Below are 26,917 nucleotides of genomic sequence, written 5' to 3' on the forward strand. Positions count from 1 at the left end.
GTTTCTACCAGTTTCCTTCCTTCATTGTTGTCATGTCCTAATCTATTTGTAGCACAAAGGGATGGGCAGTTGGATAAACAAATCCTTGCTTCCTTACAAATAATGTTAGTTGGACCTTTGCTTCCTTAGCTAGTTTTCTGGTATCCAGGATACATTGGAGACTTCACTGACGACTTGTCTTCAATCCATTTACATAGGGGTGTATACTTCCTTGTAGGACAAAGTGGATTTCCTAACTAGTCAATTGGATAAGGCTTTGGAGGATCTAGCATTTGAGAAAGCCACCCCCCTCACGGATATTCACAAACAAATGACTGAAGATACTACCTTGATGGGTTCCCAGAAGGCCACCATTTAGAAGTAAGAAGCTCAAGTAGTTACCTTGGAAGTAAAGAATATGTCTTTGACTAAAGAGAAGAATTCTGTCCTTGAGGATATGATTGACTTAGCCAGTAGGCTAGGTACTTGTGAGGGTCAGCTACAGTCTTTTTAGGAAACTGTTGAGTCACAGAAGAAGATGATTGTAGAGCTTAATCAGAAGATTGTTACTCTTTCCGTTCCTCCACCTCGTGTGCTTTCTTCTGTAGTATCTTCCAACAAGGAGCTTGACCAGTTACAGCAGAAGGAAAAGTTGTGTAAAGGTTTTTCTGCTAAGGTCGAATGCCTTCAACAACGTATGAATTGTGTACATGATGATTTTACTAGTTATGTTGAGTTGGTGTCACCCCCACTGTCTTTTTGGATCAAGTATAATCAGCAGCGTTTTTCATGTATATCTCTTTGAGCAATGTGGATTTAGAACCTCCAAAGGATGGGTGGCAGAATTTGTGGTCTGCAGATTTGCTAAAGTCTGTGTTTGACAGATTTGTTGATGAGTTGATTTCGCATGAAGTACAATTGCTATCTTTCATGTATCTTACGGGGCATTTGCAGATTCCTCATGAGGAGGATTTGAATTTGTATGTGGGAGATGTCATCTTACAAGCAGTGCTATATGTGCACTGAGTTGAGCTCCTACTAGCAGATAGTTTGAAGCATTATCATGAGTAGATGTCTTGGTGTAGAGGACATGCTTGCCATCTACCTTTGGAAGATGTTGCTTTGGAACCTTGTCATCTCAGGGGTGTATTCCACAAATCTGATATCCAGCCTTTGCAAACTCAACTATTGCGTCATATTGCTGATCATCCATTATTCACTTATTCTTTTTTCCAAGATCTTGCTTATTGTTTTTCTTTTTATCCATTAGATCCCACTGATCTTTTGTCTTATTCTCTTATGTCCTATCGTTTTCCATTATACATTTCCCTCCTCACTTCCAACCCTGACACTATTCCTCTATTGTCTTTTACTCCTAATTCCCCTCACATTCCTATTTTTACTTTTTGTCCTTTCATTGCCGATCCGAAATTATCGCCTTCCCCTTCTGAACCTTGTCCTGTAGTTCCTCCTGTTCCTTCTGTTTTCTCAACAGTTTCCCTTCATAAGTTTTTGTTGAATTTTCCACCTTTTCCATCTTCCTTATCTCTTCATTTCCCTTCTTTTTATGATCTATCCTATCCTCCTTTACAATGCTCTCCTCTTATTCCATTCCCCTCGCCTTCCAATTACATTAACCTTCCTCCTCAATTAATCATGGATGCACCAGGGTATGATAGTGACATACTTCGTCGACGACAATGGACACTGCATGATTCTGTGACAGGACCGGTGTTTGGCCTTTCATTTCAGGGTCCTGGGATACCTCTGTAGCATGTTCAAACTCTTACATTGATTTTGCTCGGGTGCATGCTCATTCTGAGGATACCTCTGTACATCTTGCAGCTCATTTTTGCTGGTACCTTGCTTTTATGCATCAACGGTCTAATGTGAACACTCGCAAGTGTATCCCCCGTTTGATCATCAATCCGAATGTGGATGTGACTGCTGCTCAAATGGATATTATGTATTACTTTGCACAAGCTTTCCCTACCAGGTTTCTTATTTTTCTGGAAAGGATGTGTTGTATACAATTCCTCCAGAATGTGCCTTTGTATTTTGTAGATGAGATTAAAACTCTAGAGCGTCCCAAGTCTAGCATGCAATTTAAGAAGAAGTGTCTACATCATACTTAGCAGTGGAGTTCTTTTTGGATATATCAATTCTTTTTCTTTAATGGAAATATTTTTATGTGCTCTCCATTTTTGGGGGCATGTGCCATTTACATTACCTGGTGTTGTGTTTGCGTGAGTTGTATATGTGGTAAATATATATTGTTTATCTTTGTTGAATGGAGTTGAAGTTGAAGATGGATTGATGAAGAAGATGTTGGACTACAAGCTAGCAGAAGATGATACTGATTCAAAGAAAACCCTTATATCCTTTATGACTTTTTGATTGCTAACAAAGTTTTTTAAAAATGGAGATAATATCCAAAAGGGTGTTTTCCTTTTGTCGTCCTAGTATTTTGTAGATATACAGGTGATAAGTTGGGGTCATGGTTTGGGGTGATTATTGAAGATACTAAAGAAGATCAAATTGAGCTCTTTATTGAACTTACATTCTTCTTTTCCTTAGGTCGTGAGAACGCTTCGTTTTTAAGTGTGGGGATATGTTGAGAGTGGAAAAAGACTAAAATGTTTATTGATTTTTGTTGTTTTTAAGGTCTGAATAATTGTTTTTTGATGGATTTAGAGTGATGTATGGCTGTTAATGGAAGTATTTGAGAGTGTTTTGGATAATATTGATTATTTTTTGGAATTTCATGATGATTCTTAGTGGAAATATGAAGCTCTGTGATGTTTTGATAGGTTTTGTTGAGGTTCTGATTGGTTATGATACCTTCTGTTTAGCTCTATTTTGTTCTAATTTTCTTCTATATGAAGCATGGATTGATGATTGATGAAGGTTGAGATATTTTGAAAGTTTATTGAATATTTTTTTATAGTTTGAATGGTTTTAGTATGATTTATGAGGATTTGTTTTCTCTGATGACCTTCTGTAACCCTTTGTAAATCTTCTTTAGAGCTTCTGTCTCTGTTCTATCTCTACTCTGTTTTTGTTCTGTTCTGTAGATCTTCTGTAAGTGCTCTGTAGAATGTATGTGTGACTTTGGAAAAGTTTTCTAACTTTTGGAAAGGATGAATCTAAGTTCAAAATAGCTAAAACAAATGGAAGAAGCAGCTGCTGAAGACTGAAGAGAAGACTGGAGTGATAGAGACAGGAGCGAGATATAAAAGGTTACTGTAGTGGCTCTGGTGCCTCTTCGACATAGACATACCTTTTGGGAGGTGTATCCATGACCTAAGAAGGATTATTGAGAGTAATTATTGAGTATTGTAGTGAGGAGATGATGTATTATTGAGAGAGAGAGAGAGAGAGAGAGTCAGAGATAGCCAATTCTATCAAAACAATGTATCTTTCTATGAGAGATTGAGAGAGAAAACTATCAAGACATTGAAGATGAATACTATGTGCTTGATTTCCATTCAAAAATGGTGTATTCTTTTATATTATTTGTTCTATTGATAGATTCTATGAAGATGTCGAAGATTATAGTTGATTCTATCAAATCCGTGGGAGATATCTACTATGATGCTGCATGAAGAATTGTTTTTTTCTTTGTTTTGGTCATCAAAAGAATGAAATAAAAGCTTGTTGATGTTACAAGATAGATTTTCTTGCAGTAGAATCCCCTTTTCCTTGGTGTCTCTCGAGGCTCCAAGTTGCATGCTAAAGTGTTGCAACACATTGCAATAATCCCTTGTTTACTGATAAGTTCTTCCAAAAGTTTAAATCTTGTTGTTCTATTTATCCTCATGATCCTCATTATCTTATTTCCTATTCCCTTATCACTTTTCACCTTCCTTCTTATATTAATCTTCTTACTACTAATCCTAAATCCATCCTTATTTTATCTCTTATCCCTACTTTATCCCCTCGTATTCCAATTTTTACTTTATGCCCTTTTATTGCTGATCCTACTACCTCTTCTCCTCCTATAAAATTTTATCTTGTTGTTCCTCCTACTTCCACCTTTTTTTTAGAATCACTTAAAGTCTTTTTAGTATTATTTCCTCAATTTCCAAAATCATTATCCTTACACTTTTCCTCTTTCTATGATTTGTCATATCCACCTCTTCAATGTTCTACCCTCGTTCTTATTCCACCTCATACGAAATATATCAATCTTCCACCTCAGTATGTATTGGACACTCTTGGATTTGATAATGACATCCTCCATCAATAGTAGTGGACTTTACATGATTCTATTGATAGGACCTTTATTTAATTGGCCTCTCATTCTTGGGTCGTGGGAGGCTTCTTCAGCATATTCGAATTCTTATCTTTAGTATGCTTGTGTGCATGATCAGTTTGAGGATACTTCTATACATCTTGATGCACATTTTGTTGGTATCTTGCCTTCATGCAGTATCAAGAGTCCAATCTAAACACTTGGAAGACCATCCAAATATGACCATAAATCCTAACGAGGATGTGATTGTTTCAGAGATGGATGTGGTGAACTACTTTGCACATGCATTTTCTACTAGATTCATTATCTTGTTGGAAAGGATGTATTGTTTGCAATTCCTTCAGAATGTACCTCTCCATTTTGTGGATGAAAGAAAAACCCTAGAACGCCTCAAGCTTAGCATGAATTTTAAGAAAACATATATTCATCCTACCTAGTAGTGAGGTAGTTTTTGATGTATCATCTTTTTAATGAAAACTCTCATTCTTTTTAGCTTTCCATTTTTGGGGATTGGTGTTATTCTTTCAGACTACATTTTGTTGTGTACTTGTGAGTATTGTGTTCTATATTGTGTGATGTGTGTGGAGTGTGTATATTATCTTTGTCACAAATGGAGACGATAAAGTTTTTTTTGAAGAAGATTGAAGCTGAAGGAAGTCAAAGCTGGTTGGAGGTTGAAGATAAAGATTGTTTGGATGAATGTGTTACAACACAGAAACCTCTTATATCCTTTACTAATTTGTTTGGTTCTATTTTAGTATATTAAGGATTGATCCATACTTTAAGGCATTTTCCTTTCATTAATTTGTTTGCTAGATCAGGTTTCTTTTGAAGATTGATGGGGTCAATGTTGGTTTGTCAATGTTGATTGATTTGATGTTGAAGATGAAAGTGATGAGCTAGTATTTTGAGCTTTTATTCTCTTTTTCTAAGGTCATGAGGATGCTCCCCAATTAAGTGTGGGGATATGTTGAGTGCTGAAATGACTATATTTTAAGCTATTTTTTGTTGAATTTTGGATGGTTTTTGGTTGGCACGAGAGTGTGTTGATTGAATTTTGATGACTTTAGAAGTGTTTTGGGGTTAGTTTGATTATGTTTAGGAGAGTCGTGATGGTTTTTGATTGAGTAATTATGTTTTGATAGTTTTTTATATATGTTGATAGGTTTTATAATGTGTCTGTTTAGTCCTGATTAGGTCTATTTTACCCTTTTTTTAATCTATTTTTGTTTTGTTCATGAGGTTGGAATTGTGAATAAGTCTTTTGAGGAATGATTGAAGGTGTGTTGGATGGTTTAAAGTGGTTTTGTTTTGAGCTATATGGTTTTTATGCTTTTTGTTGACCCTTTGTTGAGCTTCTATAGAGCCTCTGCCTCTATTTTTTTTGCCTTTGTGAATGTTGTGATAGACGGATGTTTAGTTTGGGAATTTTTTTATAATGCTGCATGAAGATTTGTTGTGCATGGTATTCTTTTTCCTAGCATTTTAAAAAAAGTTGTTGATGAATATAAGATAGATTTTCTTATAGCAAGATCCTTGTTTCCTTGGTGTTTTCTCGAGAGCTCCATGACTTCACATAGCATGTTTGGTAGGTCAAATTCACAGAAGTTTGCCACTAGTCTCTTCTTTTTGCACACTAGCCACTCTTTCGGCTTCTTGAGAATCTTAGTATCCTCTTTTTCTTTTGATTTTCATTTTCCCCACAGGTTGTAGAGAAAAGCTCACAAATCCAGCATTTCTATAGGAATTGCAATAGGTTGTGCCATAATGACAACCAAATTTGTTGTAGGAGTTTGTAACAATGTGACTACAACTCCACTTGAAGTGGATGGACTTACTAGGAGAAAGGGAGCACTAGAGCTTCCTCATCCTTCTAATGGATTGTTTGTGGCACTAGGGTCACTAAGACCTCTCCTCGTAGGGTTATTGGGCTGCTACGTTGAGAGAAATACCTCCTAAGAGTTTCAGCCTATCGTCTAGCCCTTTCATCTCTTTCTTGTTTTTAGATCTCGGCTTGACAGTGTTTATCAGAAAATAATGGGTCTATCTCAATGCTCTTTGGCATAGACTAATTGACTAGTCCCTAATTAATGAAGATTTGGAACCGCCACTTATTAATGGCTCTCGATAAATGCACCACCTATTGCGACCAAAAATGGGCCCAACATTGGCTCTAGGGCTCTAGCTGCGCCTCCTAAACTCATGTAAACAACCATAGGGCCTCACAATCAGGAGCATATAGACACTATGAAGTGATTTATTCAAAGAATGCACTTATAGATATCATCTCCATATTCTAATCCAACCTGATGCCCTTTCTGACTCCAAGCACATAGGGAGTGTTCGAACATATTGGTGGCTCACACCTCATGACACAAATGGAGGGAGCACCCCCCAACTTATCGATGTGGCCCCACTATGGCTCTCCACCCCAGGGATTAGCCCTAGGATGTGATGTCTCTCAACATAAAGCACATATACAATGTAGTCCTCTTTTTTTAATAAAATGTTCTAGGAGATAATATAATCCTTACCACATCAGTCCCTAAAGGAAATGATAACACTAGACCTACAGCTTAGGGAACCTCACACTCATCATGGATCAATCATTTGAAATCAAGTGCTATGCATCCATAAGATGGTTCTCTTGATATGATATATAAAAATGTGGATGCAGGGTGAATGAAGTAGGGTGAATAAATAAGTAAATGTATAAATCAATAGTGTGGAGGTGCACAAATAGCCCTTTCATGATTTCCCTCTAGCATATTGCTATATTGCTAAGGTAGCACTGGAATAACCCGTGTTGTTACCCTTTTTAAGAGGTAAATTAAAAAAATCCTATATGTTAGTATATGCATAAAATCAAAACTCAAATTCTACTTAACTTCCATAATCCCCTTCCCCCTACATTTAAGATTTTTCATTCAATGTGTAGGTTAAAATAATATTTCATGTAAATTTCTTTATATAGAAAGCGATAAACAAGCACTAAAACATACAAATGGGGTAGGCCCAAACTAAGGCCAATCCTCATGCTTTACCTTTGTTATACTTGCACAAATATGCCTCTAAATTTCCATAAAATTTTAAACACAAAAACTATTTTTTCCCTATCTCGTCTCACAAAATTGTATTTTGAGTACTTTTTCTTATTTTATTTAAATAAATTACTATATTTTATAAAATTTTCAATTCAAGAAATGAATTCACACTCTAATTCATCATCACATTTGATTTTATCCCATATGAATATGATTTTATCACCCGAAACTAACAAAAACATCATTCTTTCTTTTAAAACACGTATTTTGGATTTTAAAAATTAATAACTCACACATGTGAATACGTGTTCTATGTTTTATGATTTGCAGCCCTCAAACATGTCACAACCAAGCTTTAAACAAATTCCATCACATATGAACAAGATTTGCACCATGAAATATAAAAAAGAATTTGAATTTCTATCAAAAAGAGGCTCACCACCATTTTTTAGGTTTAGGGTCTCACAAATTGATTAGGGACAACCACCAGACCTCCCATTGGTCTCCAAATAGTGTTGGTCATTACTTCTCAGTGTCGACATAATCTCATATCAATCCAGTTGAAGCTGGATAACAGGTTTCCATCTCGAACTTCTCGAAAGAATATCTACATGAACAACCTTTAAGAGGAGAATACTAAATTTGGTTTTTCATGCTTAGGCTGCCATTTTCACATCCTAGATGAGCAATGGAAGGTGAAAAAATCGAGTAGTAAGTTGGTGTGATTAGAGTATAGGCTTGCTTTTAGCCACCATGGCCCCCCCTCCAAAAATCATCAAGATGTACAGGAAGCGGTCGTTTTTTTTCACACCACCATGAAAAATCAACCCCCCCAATTCAAAAAGTTTTTGGGGCGTGTGAGCCCCCAAAGAGCATGACTCTTTGATCTTAAAGTTCTTTTACATTGTGTTTGGTCCTTCATGCCCGGCCTTTGGCTATTGCACGTGTGCAATGTTCGATTCATCATCTAAAAATTTATGCGTGTCCATCTTAGGGTCCTGCACTACCTAGAGCTTGTTCTACTTCATTCTAGTACCTACAGAAATGATGAAAACTCAAAGTTCACTATGAAGTCTATCTTCCAAAGTGATTTTAATTCTCATCTTCCATGGTCACTTAAAATTGTCAGATCTGCATCCACCACTTCTATTAAGCTTCGAGTTCTACCTCAAATTGACAAAATTTGGCACATTTTTGGCAATCATCAGGTTGTAAAATCCTCCTTTGATAGCACATCCAAATGAAGCAATATGGGACTTTACACTTTGGATTAGGAGGACAAGCATCTTGGAAGAATGATTTTGTAAGTGTAAACACTTTGATTCATTAACCTTGTGTGTTTCTAACATTACTTATATCTCCTAATACATATATATATATGTTATTGTAGAGATATAGATTGTTTGATGACTTGCAACTAAGTTGAAGGTAGCATATCATCAAGATAGTGGGCAAAATACGTGGGACACCTAGGGAAAAATCAATGCAGAAAAGCATTGTTGCATCAAATGATATCAATACAACTAGAGGTACTTATGATTGATTAGATTTTTATTATATTAAAGTGTTAGTATCTTTATCTCTGTGACCATATATAAAATGATTTATACCCTACTTAGAAGCTCTCAAATCATTCATTATGTTAGGCATTACAATCATTTTCTCATTGTAATCTTTCACTCTTTTATGTAGGCACAAGAGAATAAAGAGAGATGAGAAGAAGGAAGATAAAGCAAGTCTAATGCTTTAGATGAAGATAGTGAACCCAATGATAGTGGATCCGAGAAGGATTTGTCAATACATCAAACATAGTATCTTAGCTTATAGTTATTCAAGTTTTAAATAATGAAAGCCAAAAAAGTTGACTATCAAAATGTGATGTACTCTCTAACTTGAAAAAGAATAAGATTCTTTGGAAGCTTCAAAACACTCTTATTTTATGATTCAAGGAAAATTTTAGCTTTTAAATCTTTGTATACATCCTTGTATTTTTTAAAAATTTGTTGTCATGCCACTATGCACACATAATGTGAAAAACCCTAGAGTACATCATCATCTAGCTTTCTTATTAATCTAGAGAGTTAATGTCATACTAGTCATTAGTGTAAGTGTCCATTCTATGGATGGCTTAAAAATGTAGGATTTGGACCAAGTGTGGCCTATTTTTGATATTTTGGATATTATTTGTTACAAATATCCTAAAAAGGTGCAAAAAATTTCTAGAATAGGGTGACCTGTAAAAGGCAAGTTACTTTTCTGCCAGTTTTGGGAAAGCTCATGAAAAAAGAAGGGGCTTTTGAATTCGTGTGGTGCGGGATCGCAATTTTCAAGCAGCAAACATAGCACTCTGGACATGGGAAAAAGAAGAAGGAGGAATTCAAGAGATTTCTAAGCAGGTGTCCTCAGATTTTACCCCCCTTTCAAAGCCAATGGAACCATCAGATTTTCCATTTGAGGAACAGAGAAGAAGCTAGTATTTGGTGCATGTTTTTGGTCTACCAGGGAGCTCTAGGAGACCTAATGCTTGGAGATTACTTTCGAGTAGTCCCATACAAGGATTTTGTTTATCTTCTCAGGTTCTATCAATACATAGTGCTTTGAATAATTGATCTATCTTTATATTGTGTAAAAGCTTTGGCAGATTGGAATCCCTTGCCTATTCTTTTTCTTCTCTTCTATCTCCTATTCTCTACTTCCTTGTCTCTCAGATCCCTAGTGGATATGCCCTATTGGCTAAAACCCCTTCGACATTGGTAAATCTTACGTGAAAGGTCGTCGGAAGGAAAAATAGGATGGAAGAACCTTCAAGCACAATTTCTAGTGATGTTTTATAGCAGTTAGTGCAGAATATGAACATTCTTATGTAGGTACAACAAGAACAACAACAACAGGTGATGTAAGCTTGTGCTCAAACACAAACTATCGTGAGATGAATGATTTATAGTAGTAGAGCATGATATGAAGTTGTTTAGTGGCATAAATGTATCTACATATTTGCATATCTATGCTCAAAACATGGAGTTTTTTGGGATGGCTTCGCTTGTATGGAGCCAATATTTTGTAAGGGTCATTGTACATGAATTGAAAGCTGAATTACTGAATTGTACATATAGGATGTTGATTGGGTAGCTTTAAAGAAAATACTCATGGAAGAATTTCACATTGAATATTGATGATTTTTTATTAAGAGAATTTGAAAGTTGGTTTGAGCAATTAGATCTTGTAGAACAAGCTCTTTGCAAGTCAGGAAATTGAATTATTTCTAAAAATGGTAGATCCTGAGCTTCAAGAGAAGATTGATGATTTGTTAGAGGATTAGACTATAAAGACATGGCTTAAAATAGAGTGGAGGCATGTTAAGAATGATGTTACTACAATGGTGAAAAAGCATAGAAGAAGAGAAAGATTGAATGTATCTAGCTTTCCTAATGTTACGAGCAAAATAGTAGATGTATCTAGTAAGCCACTTGCTTCTATAGCTAACCCTATAGTTGCACTTGTTGTTCCTTATACTGTTAGGAAATATATATTAGATGATTTGGTTAAAGGCATGTGAGATCTTTAGTTGAAGGTTGCAAAACTGGATGAGAAATGACAAGAGGAAAGGGGACAGGCAACAGCCCCTAAACTAGGGAAAAGATGTATGCGGTGTGATGGTTTGCAGCATGAAAGGAAGGATTGTTCTACTTATGAGGAGGCCTTGGCATGACAACTCATCTTTTGGAAAGATAGCAAGATCCATGCACAAGAGATGGGATTACCTCTTGCTTTGAATTTTAGAAAGGGAGGTATGCAAAAGTTATTGGAAAACTTGGTTGCCTAAAATGCTTATGCAACTATACATGTTGCTACTTTTGGTATACAATTGGATAGAATGCATAGCCAAGAGATGGTTGGTCCGAAGGCTACAATATGAAAACATGGTTTTCATACAAGTGAAAAGAGTAAAGCTACTGATAATGAAATGTCTCATGCAATGGTAAAAAATTCATGATATGACTAACTAGGAATCACCGGTAGATTTATATTCAATCTATGCATATTTAGCAAAAGTAAAAAATATGGATGTACTTGTGGAAGAGAGATGCAGATAATTTAGGGAAATCTAAGAGAGTGACAAGAAGTATGGATCAGCTCAAAGTTGCATATCATCCACCTCCCAAGTATGTTATGGAAGAGGTTGGTAGGAGTAGAAACATGATAGCAAACAAGATGGCAAAAGAAAGGGAAAATATATGGGATATAAGATGCAATCAGATATTTAGACAGCCACAAATGCCTTGGAGGATCCTATAGTGAAAGGTTCAGTCATTGCATATGTAGATTTTCTTAATGCATTTGAAGAGGTTTATGAAGGTCATGTTTTACTTGCTGCAAGGACTTAGAGGGAGATTGGTGACTTGTTGGATGCACATGATTTGCAGGATACAATTATCATTTTTGAGATAGTTCATGAGCTCGAGGATATGCCTTTAGAGGACGTTAGATGTGATGCTCCACAAATGGAGAATGTTTTGGATGCTTTGTTTGATGCCTTGCTATGCTTCACTATTTGGAATGTTTAAGTGCTTTTAGAGATGGTCAGTATGTGTTGGATGTAAGTGAGGCTCAATTTATGTTTGATGTGATACACAATTGTCAGTACAAGTATATTTTTATACGTTGGAATTTGAAAAAGCGGGCTTGTTGCTATGTATTGTTGATGGGTGCATTGATAGCTTCTATATAAAGATTCAACAGCCTTTAGTATATGATGAACACCCAAGACTTGATAACCTTGGAGTGGAAGCTTGGTATGGTATTAGAGTTTTGCAAATGCTAATCATTTTGATCTATGATCTAGGGGGATGCCTTCTTATATACATGATGAGCGACAAGTTGATGCTATGGGTATTTGAATTGGCTGGTGTATCGGTGCCACCATATTGGAGGATGTGTAGGTTCAGAAGGGGTGGATGTCCTGTTGACAAACACAGTGCGAAAAAACCCTGGAGTGTGTCATCATTTGACTTTCTTATTAATCTAGAGAGTCAATGTCATATTAGTCATTAGTGTTAGTGTCCATAGTATGGATGGTTCAAAAATATAGAAATTTTGGACAAGTCTAGCATATTTTTGTTATTTTGGATATTATTTTTTATAATATCCTAAAAAGATATAAAAAACCTCTAGAATAGGGTGACATGCAAAAAAAAAAATTCTTTTTAGCCACTTTTGAAAAAGCTAATGAAAAAAAGAGCTTCTAAATTATCATTGTGCGTGATTGCAATTTTTAGGCAACAAATAATATTCCATATAGGAAGAAGAAGGAGCGATATGGGAGAATTTCGAGCAAGTGTCTTGAAGCTTTACCCCCCCATTTCGGAGCCAAGAGAACAATCAGATTTGCCATCTTAGTAGTAGAGAAGAATCTAGTGTTTGGTGCGCATTTTCGGTCCACCAGGGAGCTATAGGAGATCTAATTGCTTGGAGATTGCTTCTGAGTAGTCCCAGATAAGGATATTGTTTATCTTCTCATGTTTTATCAATACATAGTGCTTTGAATCATTGAGCTTTGTCTTTATATTATGCAAAGGATTTGGCAGATTTGAATCCCTTACCTATTCTTTTTCTTCTTTTCTATCTCCTATTCTCTACTTTCATCCCTGTGTGATCCCCGATGGATATGACCTTTCAACTAAAATTCTAGAGGGGGGTACTAGGTGTCGCTCAAGAGTTATAGATATATTGAGTATTTTTATCGATGATCTAGGGGGATGCCTTCTTATGTGCATGATGCGTGACAAGTTGATGCTATGGGTGTTTGACCTGGGGGTGCATTAGTGGCACATATCAGAGGATGTGCAAGTTTAGAGGGGATGGATGTTGTGATGCTACAGGGACAGAGTGTGAAAAAATATGGAGTGCATCATCATTTGGATCTCAAATTAATCTAGAGATTCAATGCCATATTAGTCATTAGTGTCAATGTCCATAGTAGGAATGGTTCAAAAATATGCGATTTTGGGACAATTTTAGTCTATTCTTTATATATCGGATATTATTTCTTGTAAATATCCTAAAATGTAAAAAACTTCTAGAGTAGGGTGACATGCAAAAAGAAAGTTTCTTTTTAACCAGTTTGGGAGATCTCATTAAAAAAGAGTGGCTTTCGAATTTGCGTGGCGTGGGATTGCAGTTTTGCAATTTTCAGGCAGCAAACACAACACTCTAGAGGACGCGCGAAAAGAAGGAGGGATCCAGTAGATTTATGAGTAGGTGTCTTGAGATTTTATTGCCCTTTTAGAGCCAAGGAAACCATCAGATTTTCCATTTGAGTAGTAGAGAACAAGCTAGTGTTTGGTGCACGTTTTTTGTCTACCATGGAGCTCTAGGAGATCTAATGCTTTGGAGATTGCTTTTGAGTAGTCCAAACAATGATTTTGCTTATCTTCTGAGGTTCTATCAACACATAGTGCTTTGAATCATTGAGACTTGTCTTTACCTATTCTTTTTCTTCTCTTCTATCTCCTATTCTCTACTTTTTTCCCTCTGTGATCCTCTATGGATATGACCTTTCAAGTAAAACCCTAGAGGGGGGTACTAGGTGTGGCTCAGGAGTTGTAAATATGTTGAGTATTTTTATCTATGATCTAGAGGGATACCTTCTTATGTGCATGATGAGAGACAAGTTGATGCTATGGGTGTTTGACCTAGGTGGTGCATCGATGGCACATACCAAAGGATGTGCATGTTTAGAGGGGATGAATGTTGTGCTGCTACATGGACATAGTGTGAAAAATTTTGAACTTTATCATCATTTGGATTTCTTATTAATCTAGATATTCAGTGCCATATTAGTCATTAGTGTCAGTGTCCATAGTAGGGATGGTTCAAAAATACAAGATTTTTGGACAATTTTAGTATATTTTTGATATCTTGGATATTATTTCTTGTAAAAATCCTAAAAAGGTAGAAAATTTCTAGAGTAATGTGACATGCCAAAAGTAAGTTTCTTTTCAACTAGTTTGGGAGATCTCATAAAAAAAGAGGAGCTTCCGAATTTGTGCGGTGCAGGATCAGAGTTTTCAGGCAGCAAGCATAGGTACTCCAGACACGGGAAGAAGAAGGAGGGATCAGGGAGATTTTTGAGTAGGTGTCTTGAGATTTTATTGCCCTTTCAAAGCCAAGGGAACCATCAGATTTTCCATCTGAGCAGTAGAGAAGAAGATAGTATTTGGTGCATGTTTTTGGTCTACCATGGAGCTCTGGGAGATCTAATGCTTGGAAATTGCTTATGAGTAGTCCCAGACAAGGATTTTATTTATCTTCTTAGCTTCTATTAATACATAATGCTTTGCATCATTGAGCTTTGTCTTTATATTGTGTAAAGGCTTTGGCAGATTGGAATCCCTTGCCTATTATTTTTCTTCTCTTCTATCCCCTATTCTCTACTTCCTTCTCTCTCTAATCCCCGGTGGATATGACATTTCGACTAAAACCCCTTCAACAGTGTTAATGCTTGCCATTCATATATTCTTACCTTCTTTTCAAAGTGTACATTTTCTCATTCTTCTCTTATATTCACATTGTACATGTTAATATGTCAAGCTATATTCTAGTTACATTCTCACTTCTTTTTTTGCTAGATTGGATTTTTATAAGAAATGCTTACATTATAGTTGGAAGTGCAAAAAAACAAGGCCAAAGAACCACCAAGTTGTTGGTTTTGGAATTGTCATGTAGCTTTGAAACTAGTAATATACTCTAATGTGTTTATTTTGTTGCATAATAGTTCATGAATATTAGAGACGGATTATATCTAGAACTTACAATGAATTTTATAGATTAAGCATGTTAAAAAATGTGTTAAAAGTCCTAATTTCTCATGAAATACACACAATCATAGACATTACTCTTTTGGCACAATCTCAAGTGTAATTGTAGATTCTAACATGTGCTCAGCTACTAGGAGAAATCCATAGAAGCATACACATTCAAGATATTAAGGAGTGTTGGTAGGGTTTATTGTCCTTGTGTATGGTTTTTATGACATGAGTTCTAATTGATCAAGACCTATAATATGATATGAAGGCTCAAGAAGACAACATTCTCCTCTTCTAATCATAATGGAGAAACTTCTCAATGCCTCTATTTTCATATAACTCTATGGTTGTGATCTAGCAAGTTTAACTCTCCTTTCTCTAGGTCCTTTTCAAATTCGATAAGCTTCACATATTAAATAACTAGAAGCCATATACTCAAACTCTCAGACTCTATTCAAGTTGGAAGGCTTTTTCTTCTTCATGCCAAGGTTTCTTTCTCTTCTTTTCATAGCACTCAAACCTCTTAGAATATCTCAACTTTAACTTTTCTTGATGTAACACTATTCTTGTAATTTACCACACAAAAGTGGCTACACTTTAGTGGCGCTGGTCCTATTTCACTATATTTGGAATAACAAGTGCATATGATACTCAAATTGGATGGGACTTTAACAATATGGTAAGGTAGTAGAATAAAATATTTGAAACAAGTTTCAAGTAGAAAGTTAATTTTTATAAAATTGTACTTTCAAAAGTGCATGAAAATTGGTCAAAGTTGCACTTAGCAATGTTGTTTGGAGCTCTTAAAGAAGTTGGTAGTTTGTATCTAACTATGAATCTCTTAATGGGAATGCATATTCTACATATCAAAGTATTTTTCATGAAAGTTTTGGTATGAATAATTTCTTTTTGAGATGGTTTTGATTAGATACACTAAAAGCTTCTACTTTCTACAAAAATAATTTGAAAGATGGACTTAGAAATATACACTTCCTAGCTTGTTCTAACCCTTTCTATTTTTTTTCAACTATATCTTATGTTGATCACATTTTCCTAGAAATATTTCTTCTTAATCTTTCTAGTTGATGAGAAATTGAATTTTTTGTAGAGGGGTCAAATTGCCACAAAAGTGGATTTTTTTCTATAGGACTAGTATTAAGGATTAATCCTTATTAGAGAAGGAATTTAGCCTTTAGAACCTCATTTATCTATCTTTTTGTACCTCACAAGAACCTTAAGCTTCTTAAATTGTAATGTCAAAACATAAAGCTCAAGAATCTCTCTTCTTCATCTCATCTTCGCATCCTCAAGCAATTACTACGAGAAAATCCAAGTGGCTTAATATTTTTTCCTTTTTCTTTAACTTTCTCAATGTGTAAGCAAGTCTTCCCTTATTAGCAATATATTGTCTCAAACATGTGCTCTCTATCTTATAGAGAGGAGGAAAAACATAATACCTGTTTATTTTTCATGGCTCAAAGTTTGTCTTAGGACCCTCTAAAACAACAATTTAAAATTCTAGGCTCTAGAACCCACAATGGATGTCCCTCCCTTTTCATGATGTTGAAGCTTGAGTAGAAAGGTAAACTGTAATTTACTTTTATTCTAATGAAACTCCCACAACTTTCACTACAAGATATAGACCTTGTACCGATGTTTAAAGCGACGAAAATACAAACAACAAAATTTGCCCCCGTCGTCGCAAAAAGCGTCGTTATTGATGACGCCATAGAAACGTCACTATTGGCGTCGCTATATGCGTCCCTATTAGCGTCGCAAATGCGATGCAAATAGCGATGCATATAGCGACACCAATAGCGACGCAACCAGTAAATTTGCGATGCGCATAGCGACGGCAATAGCGACGCTACCAGTAAATTTGCGACGCTAATAGCGACGGTAACAGGGATAATTTTTTTTTTGTGTTTCTGCACTATTGTATACAAAGCGCTTGCAAACAAAAAGAATGTATACTGAAATCATAAAACTGATACATGAAATAAATATATGATTGCATAAAAAGCGATTGGTACAATCATGACAGGATATCACTAATACATAGAAAATGTCTACATTAATCAGGCGACTAAAAAATAAAGGTGTGTGAGCTCCAAGGATCCAAGGGCAAGCTAGAAGTCCTCGTCCCCCGAAAGCTCGTCCCACCGCAAAGGAGCATTGAAAGGATTCTGTAGAAAAAGAAACAACACATCAATCCACCATACAATAATGCATTCAAATATCTCATGGTAACTACAGACAAGAAAGATGAGTGACTTACAGGGCCGCCATGTCTATACAATCGGTCGATCAATGCATTGAGATCGTGCCTCTATGCATATCGAGTCTCAAGGCCTTGCGGATCGCGATTTGTAATGGAGTGTTGCAAAGAAAACAAAATGCTAACTGTTAGAAACATGATTGTCAGTACACATAATATTTCAAAAAAACAAACAAGCAAAACAAAGGAGAAACTTACAAAGTCCTCCAAATATATCTTGTGGCCGCCACTCCCAAGATGATGGACCACTCCGGCCTCGAGTCGTGCCCTCGCCGCCTCGTGCTGCTGACTCCAACGTCTTGGAGAATCTGTAGCCTCCTCCCTCAATCGGCGCCAGTCATCTGCATCTAGCCACTCGGGCTTTGCAGCCCCACTCTTGATGGCCTTGCGTGCGTCGGATCGTCTATGTGACATGTATGCATGCATGCAATCCATCATCTAGCCCGTAGAGAATCTATCTACTGCGGCTGGCACCGGAAACTCCTCGTGCAAGGATGCTACTATGTAGTCCTTGCTCCCCTCTGGTATATTCTTCCAATGATCCAGGACATTGTGCCGAAAAACTTGTTGGCACAACTCTCTCATGCGAGTCATCACCCTCCTCCCCTCATCATTCATGATGATGGCTCCTGACCTTGCGTCGACCAGATATCCATAACCCCTAGGAGTCTACCTAAGATGGGTTCTCTCCCATCTCCGTCCACGCTCCTGGGCATATCCAGGAGACCCCTCTACATCCGGTATACCGACCGGGGTAACCTCTCTCGGAGTGGCACCCAAAGGGGTGGCACCAAAAGGGGTGCCACCTGCTGACGGCTGCGCAAAAGCCGGAGTAACTGGAGTAGACGTCCCCACAGGTGTGACAAATCCTGGAGGTGACACAGCTTTAGCTGGACGACGAGATGGAGACACCACATCCGTGTCTCTACAGCAGCATCCCCCTGATCCCGATGCAGTCCCTCCCTTTGGCCCAAGTCGTGAGCGTCAAGATCGTCTGCTCGTAGCTGAAGCATCCAATCGCGCTGAAGCAGATCTAGCAGAGTGCCCTGACAAAGAACGAGACAGCTCCTGGTCTGCCATCTCTCTGAATCTCGTGAGCTGGTCTGGAGACATGCGTGCGAAGATGTCCTGCAACTCCTCATCGCTCATCCCTTGACTCATCCTGAAAATGTCACCTGCACAGATAAAAAATGGTGTTAGAATAATCAATTTAAATTATACAAAGCACAATAATATAAATTATTTTTAAAAAATCCCTCTTAAAATGCATATCTTATGTACCTTTATAAGAGATCTAAATAACGAATTAAGTAAGTGGATGCTCCAAGTATGAAGTATCCTATGGTCCCATGTTAATCTCCTGGCACAACTCCGCATACACTGGAAGGTCAATAGACATGTCACCATAAAAGAATGAGTCCACTTCGTTCTCAAAAAATTCTTGGACTCCTGTATTTCCATCATTGTTAGCCAATGCGGGCTCCAAGCTTTCGACGGCCTCCACCCCTTGTAATATTGACCCCTCTATTTGCATATTATCTTCATCTATGCTCGGAACATTGCTTTGATCATATACTCTTGCATTTCGGGGAGTTGAAGGTATAACATACCACCGTCGAGGTTGTCGGGGGTTTGGATAGAAGATTACATGTTCACAAACACGTACAAAGCGAGTTCAAACCATTGTGACATAAACCATGTCGTATTACAATTAGCAAGCAAATGACTCCATGCACCTGTTCACAATGGGCCGGCAACACAAAGGTGTTGCGCAAATCCGTCCATTTTTTTTCGGAATCTATTTCGAGAAATCCCGATGGACCTCGTCAAACTGTTGCTCCAGCTCCTCCAAGTATCACTTTGAACCACTGCACATCGAATAGTATCATGGAGAAGCTACGGTAATCCACGGTAATAATACTTTGCAAGTTCCCAAAATACTCCATCTCATCCACAACCATGTTCGGATCCGTTGCTCGTCGTCGGCTCTCTTGCTCGAACCTTGCCATGACATTACAGTCCATTGTGGAGCGCATTTTGTCAATACGCTCCACATGAAAATGCCGCCCGCGCGACCATGCTGCACTATATATTTTGTACTGTACATTGAAACACTCAAATTAGATGTCGCATATAAAATTTAGATACGCCAGATTCTAAACCCCTCATCACCTTTGGACTACATCCCCTCGAGAATTCCCACTCCTCCATTGAGAGCCCTGTCCCTTCGCTGGATGCTACGGTCAAGGCTCCATGCAACCATCGTGTTGACATAAACCACGGCATCTCCTCCATGCCTTTGGGATATCGAATCGGTTGTTGACGCATACTACGTCGAAATTCAGCTCGCGCTTTATCTCGATCTTGGCTTGTAATCTGGTACTTCGCGAGCCACGTCTCCATGGAGGCATGGTGCAACATACAAAAGCGATTCACCTTCTCTTCCATTGAGGCATCCATTATTTTTTCTACTCCATTTTCAACCACCACATCTTGAGTCAGTCTATCATCGTCCTTCAGTGTCCATAGCATTTCATTGTCTGGTTCCACCGTTGGTAGCCATTGTGAGATATGCACTAACGCCACTACAACACAATGCCGCCATACACGCGTCCATTACACGCGAAAAGTTACGGGTGCGTGTATGGTCGTTTATACTTACAGCAATATCGGGCGCGTGTATACATGCATGTAACAGCGCGTGTATAATTTCATGTGAGGGCGCATGTATTTGCGCGTTAAGTCTGTCAAAATACACGCTCTGTTACACGCGACACAGAGCCTAACTACAGAAATCCATTTCTTTTCAAAACAGAAAACCATTAAGTTTTAAAAATGTCATTGTGCATTGCAGTGTTTACAAACCATTACAAAATCCCACTACATGCACTTACAACAACGTAATATATTGAAAAATATATCTTCATATGGTTATTGAAAGACAAAGTATACAATAGAAATGTCATGAATTTGGAACAATACAGTGATGGATTGGTTAGGGTTCGATCTCATCTTCAATAAGATCCATCCTTGCCAAACGATCAACATCAATATCCATTTGATCAATTTGTAAGGCTACGATTAAATTTATTCTACTATCGCTATTTTGCCCATTGATAATGGTACCGATGCCTTGATCATTCTCATCATCATCACCATCATCCTCAATGGAAGGGTCATCCTCATGATCATGAGAAATGGCACGCTCATCCTCATTATCATGATCATCTACATTGGCATGTTCGACATCATCTTCTTTGCGGCTTGCCACATCCTCCATATGCTCCATATCAGTGAATGTATTATACATTACTTTGGAACGTGGTGCAATAGGGATGACATACCACCATTTACTGTCATGCACCATTGGCAGATAGATAACCTGCTCAAATACACATAATTCATTAATTAATTAGCATATCAAAAGTCAAGGGGTGCGCGAGCTTAGATATATATGTACATGAAACACATTTGTAAAAAAATGCATACCTGCTCACATTGTTGTGGCAATACAAGCCTATCTTTCTTTGTTTGCCAAAAATTTGTAGAGTCAATAGTTACATAGCCAGTTGCATGGCGTTTTATCGTTGCGTTAGGCCCTTTTTCCACCACGTTCATTTGCCATTTGACATCCAAAACATACACAAAGAAGCGGCGAAAGTCAAGTATGTATATGTCTTGGATTGTGCCACAATAATCATCAATTTTTCCATTGGCTCCCTCAAAGCTACTAATGACAACGCAATCTTGTGTATTCCTCTTTTCATCTATTCTTTGTGTTCGAAAATGCTTGCCTTCACACCATATAGAATTGAACATAGTGCACTGGACCAAAATATAAGCAATATCTATGTAAGCAATTAATGTGAATAAATATGAAAAGCCAATCACTTACAAAGAATGCAAATTTACATTTGTTCTATGTACCTTTAACATGCATCCTCGTGCATACTCCCATTCTTCCGCCGTGATATGCAGCCCCTCATCTCTCTCTGCTCTCTCCATTTCCTCATGCAACCAATCAACATGAATATCATTCGGAAGTGTTGCTAGATGCTTAGGGTACGCCTTACGAGAGCCATGTTGCCTCCGAAAGAGAGCTCTGTCTGCTTGCCTTTTTGTCTTTGCATCCTCGTATCTTGTAACCCATCTGCTCATCACATCACTATTAAGGATGCAAGTGAAATTAAGATCATCAATCAATGTTCTCTCAATTACTTTGCTCTGTCCTTTTCCTTGAGGCACAATAGACGTCATCCTCAAGTCCTCTTCATTGCTCCATAGTCGCGGCAAAGAGCTATCCACCTAATCAAGAAATTCTGATATATATACAAGAGACTCTTGTATCAACCAACCCTCAGCCATGCTTCCTTCGGGCCTTGCACTTTGCCTCACAAAGTCTTTTAAGGTCTTCATGAAGCGCTCTAGGAAGAACATCCAACGGGCATGCACAGTGCCACATAAAGCAATTTCATCCACTAAATGCACAATGAGATGTAGTTGACTTGTGAGAATGGTTCGCGGAAAAGTCTCCTCTACCATACAAACCACCTCCACTGCCATAACACGCGCATCATCCAATGTGGCTGGATCAATTGCTTTGGAACTAACATATCTGAAAAATAAATGCACAGTACGTTATACCTCATGCACATTCATTTTGCAAGGTATAATGAAGGGTGATCTTACATGGGATTTACATACCTCACAAGCTCGCCCATCTTATAAATACATCTTTTCAAACTCCTGTCTGCACAATGGTCGATGCTAGTAGGTAGTATGAACTGCGCACATAAGAGCACATGTATATTTGGGTTAGGGCATTACAAAATTTAATTTCAACCTACAATAATTGGAAAACACTTACTTGGAGCATCTTGTGCCAATCGTGGGACTTCAACCCATGTTGTTGCTCAACCCCTCTTTTCTTAGTGGTTGTAAACGCTCCCTTCAACGATCTCATGCATCCAGTGGGAGTACGCAAAGTGGTGATGGCTTGCTTTACCTGCTTCTCCTCCTTCTTTGATATAATCCAGGGAGCAGGCGGAAGACGAACGTGCCCACCCTCCTCTCGTGGCCAAGCTTGACGCATACGTCCTGCGACCTGCAAGTCCTCCCGTATGCTAACATTGTCTCTTTTACCAATAACATGTTCCCAAATACTAGATCCCACATTCTTGAAGATGTGCATGGGATCAAGAAGATGGTTGATCTTGAGATGGGTCCAATATGGTAGCCGGAAAAAAATGGAGTACCTACACAAGGGATTGCAGACTGTCATCTTTATTCCAACTTTAGAGACTACACAAAACAAGATTGAAAACAATGGAGATGTACCTGTTCATGCCATCTGGAGGAAGAACATTTGAAGACTCCCAAATACGCTTCCAATCTTTTGCACGAAGTGTCTGTGGATGAATGTTCCTCTTACTAGGAGCATATTTAGGGTGATCTGATGGGAGAAATCGATGATGATTATCGAATATGGTCTTACACAAACCATCAGCATACTCATGTACCAATGAAGGGCCACATATAGGACATGCATGTTTACCCGATGTCCTCAAACCTGTTAAAATAAAAAAAAAGTTAGAATAATAAAGTCAATAGTTATAATTGATATAGCTAGTAGTATTAGAGTCGGGAGGTAGTTAGAATTCTTACCAGAACAATCGCTGTATCCTGGAAAGTCATGCATTGTCCACATCAACACTGCTTTTAAGTCGAAGTGTCGAGAGGAGGGAGGCCTACTAATGTCCACTACCGCAACACCTCTCCATAGTTCCTCCAACTCATCAATCAACGGTTCAAGATAAACATCCGTATGCTTGACTTTATGTTTCCCTGGAATCAGAAGGGATAACATAAGATGTCCCTTCTTGATCGCCATTGATGGTGGAAGGTTGTAATTCACCAACACAACCGGCCACACGCTGTATGCGGTGCTCTTGAAACCAAACGGATTCACTCCATCCATACCTAGGCCAAGTCTCAAGTTTCTGGGCTCTGTTTTAAAGCTGGGCCACTCATCTTCAATATGCTTCCAAGCAGGAGTGTCTGCAGGAATTCTCCACATGCCATCATCCGATCGATGCGAGGAATGCCATGACATGAGCTCTGCTATGGATTTGCACTTGAACATGTGTTTGATGCGAGGAATTATAGGAAAGTGTCGCAAGACTTTACGAGGTACATCAAAACTCTTCACATCTGTTCTATACCTTGCTTCACCACAAGTGGGACACTGTCGAGCCTCCTTATGCGTCCCACGAAAGAGAATGCAATCATTGACGCATGCATGTATGCGATCATAATCCAATCCTCCAAGAGATGTCACATAGCGCCTCGCTTTGTCTCTTGAGGTGGGTAGTCTATTCCCCTTTGGAAGCATGTTTGATAATAGCCTGCATCCAATATCATCAATTAGCCCATAACCCTAAACCCTATACTGTAAACCAAAAACCACTAACTCAAATTTGCAAGTTACAATGCTTACTTCAATAATGCGTCAAGACTTGCATTGCTCCATCCATAAACTGTTTGTATATTGAGCAGTTCAAGTGAAGCACGTAAAATAGAGAATGTGCACCCTTCAAAAACCGGTGTCGATGAAGCGTTGTAGAGATGCTCTTGTTCCATATCATTGTCGTCCACACCTTTGCGATCATCCCTAAAAAGATTCCGCACCATGTCATCAAACACTTCCTCTTCCACAACTTCGTGGGGTGCAGGGCTATTGTCATCCCTTTCCCACTCATCTCCGACAACAGATCCCGAAGCTCCAGCATCATCTCGTCGACGCTTTGCATGCTCTCGCCGTGCGTATGGCACCATGTTAGGGTGTGGTACTGCATCCTGCTTCAATCATAGTATATATATTACAACGCGCTCCATTAATTTGCACACCATGAGTTATTTTAATACTTTCAATTCACATCTTCTCACCTCTAAATTGTTTGAATCCATTCTCCATACATCGAGATGTGATTCAATGTAATTCGACGCGCTCGTACAATGCACCCTTGACATCGATTACACGTACACTTGATCCTTTGTGCCAGCCACACGTCGCGATCACGATGACGCATTGTCTCATCCTCACCAGAACTGCTTGAAGAGGATGATGACATGCTATGTCCAAAATAACCAATACAGAAGTAGGATCAGTTTTTAGTGAAATCATACACATCCTATGCACAAAACAATGGATACACAAGAACAATCAGTTTTAAAAAAAAGTATAAACAGTCTCTGTGTCGCGTGTACAGGTGCGTCTACAATGTATTCTGCTGCGCTTTTACACGCGCTTTTACACGCGTGCTTTTCGCGTTTACCTACCGCGCGCGTCGCTTTCTTTCTTTCAAAAGCCCTCTTTCAAAACACTTCTTCTTCTTCTTTCTTTGTCGCTACAGTACCTCTGCCTCCAGCTCTTCCAAACCCCCGAACCTGCCTCTTCCAACCAGCCTTCTCCCTCTTGGACTACCCAAAAGAAGCAAAGGGTGCAGACAACACAGAAAGGGAGAGAGAAGCAAGAATCAACGAACTCACTTTTCAAAGACTTTTCAAAGAGGTTGGTTGTCGTTTGTTTGTTTTGGCAAATCTGTCGCTTTCTTTCTTTCCACCCGTGCTATGTGTACTTGAAAGCGACAGAGGATAGAATTCACACACATTGTATATGTGCTTAACTATTTATTTCTTGACAAACGACATCCGTCAAGATAGAGGAAAGAGAGAAGAAGGAACCCTTGTGTATGTGTTTAGTCATTTCTCCCTTGATGGACAATGTCCGTCAAGATAGAGGAAAGAGTTTTTGTTTTTCATGAATTTCGTCACTAATTCGAAATGAACTTCTTCTTTTGGCTTATGATCTTCTACTAATTCGATGTTTGGTATTGTAAGAGATATGTTTATTTTCTAGAATGGTAGATATATGTTGTAGGTTATATATTGTAGGAGATATATTGAGGAGATATATTGTAGGAGATATGTTTATTTTTTATATGCATGTTTTGCTTGGTTCATTGAGGCGGAATTTCGACGCTTTGCAGATTCTTCATGGATCTAGGCTCTTCCTCCGATCCGTGGGCATACGCCACTTGGATGATGGAGATGATAAACCATTTTGGGAGCCATCCTAATCCAGTGGAGCTGACAGAGTATATGTATGCCCATCCTCCTCCTAGACTCCCAGGTCACACCGCGCCCCCAAGTACACAAGCCTCTCCACTGCCGTCTACGCCTGCGAGTCCGGCGAGACGTACCCCTGCGCATACACGCTCACCGAGGAGACACACCCCTGCACGGACACACTCACGCACACCCTCCTCTGTACCGTCACGTGAGGGCTCACGGCCACCATCACGTGCTCCCTCACAGCCATAGTCACGTACACAGTCACGTGCAGCCACCCCTAGTCATGGCTACTCCCGCAGTACAGATGAGAGCCGACGCCGCAGTAGGGAGAGCGGGAGTGGAGGATTATGCGGCGGGTGCTTTGGTGGGGGGGGTAGTAGGGCACGCGGTGAGAGAGGGCATGGAGGGAGGCATGTACGAGGAGACAGTGAGGAGTCCGAGGAGGCGAGAGAGGTGGAGGGAGAGATTTTCTACGATGTTACGGATAGGGGCGGGGTAGTCATGGATGCGAGAGGGAAAGAGGTGATGGAGTATATGCGGGGGGTAGTTTCAAACATGTATAGAAACTGTTTTGTAAAATTTAAAGATCAGGATAGCCGGTTAGTTAGGGAGGTCCTAGATAGTGTACATAGTCGGTACCCCAATCCCCCACGAGCGACATTCTCGGATGTATGGGGAAGGACGCGAATAAGGGAGATCTTAAGTAATAAAAGATCTCACCTTAAGAAACTCGCGTACGATGATGGGGTGAATGTAGCTGCGGGTGGCTATCCTTGTGAGAAACCTGCCACTGCCCACAAACGCGAGTGGAAGGAGGCAAAGAAGCGCGCAGAGGGAGGCGTGAAGAGCAGGCAGCATGTGGAGGCACGACGGATCCAGATAGAGACCATTGGATCGTCGCATTTCGGATCTGGCGGCGTCGAGTCGTGGGAGGCAGAGTTCGTAAGTAACTTGCCTCTTTATTTGATTGTTTGCCAAATTCATTGATTCTATGATTGCTTTGATCTTACAAACTATCTTGATTATGTTACAGCGACGGGTTATGGGGAGGAGGCCCACAGCCCACGAGACTGGGTATGCTCGCCGCAATAGCAGACGTGACACGTGGGCCATCTTCAGAAACGAGGGACGTATTACGGATGCACAGTTTGACGCGGCCATGAGACCATACGGTCGACAGGTACTTGAAAACTCTAAATGAATGATTTCGGTTTATTTAATTGCATATATATGTATACTTACATACGGTATATTTCTTGAACAGGCACAAGCTGCTGATGCTCCTGCCCCTGATGATCCAGCCGCCACTGCTGATGTTCGTGCCACTGCTCCTGGTGGAGGCGAGCACCACTCATCGGAATATACCAATGCGAGCTCCTCTGATCATGGAGAGAGCACAGGGTCCTCATCATCCTCTGATTAG

The 26,917-nt window shown here is 39.0% G+C and overlaps 1 pseudogene; it reads left to right on the plus strand.

Moving 5' to 3' along the window:
* Positions 1 to 1,635: 1,635 nt before the first annotated feature.
* Positions 1,636 to 26,917, plus strand: LOC148012705 (uncharacterized; annotated as a pseudogene).

The sequence above is a fragment of the Lygodium microphyllum genome, chromosome 27, assembly GCF_053477565.2.
Source record: "Lygodium microphyllum isolate KBCC chromosome 27, Lygodium_microphyllum_v1.1.10, whole genome shotgun sequence".
Taxonomy (NCBI): domain Eukaryota; kingdom Viridiplantae; phylum Streptophyta; class Polypodiopsida; order Schizaeales; family Lygodiaceae; genus Lygodium; species Lygodium microphyllum.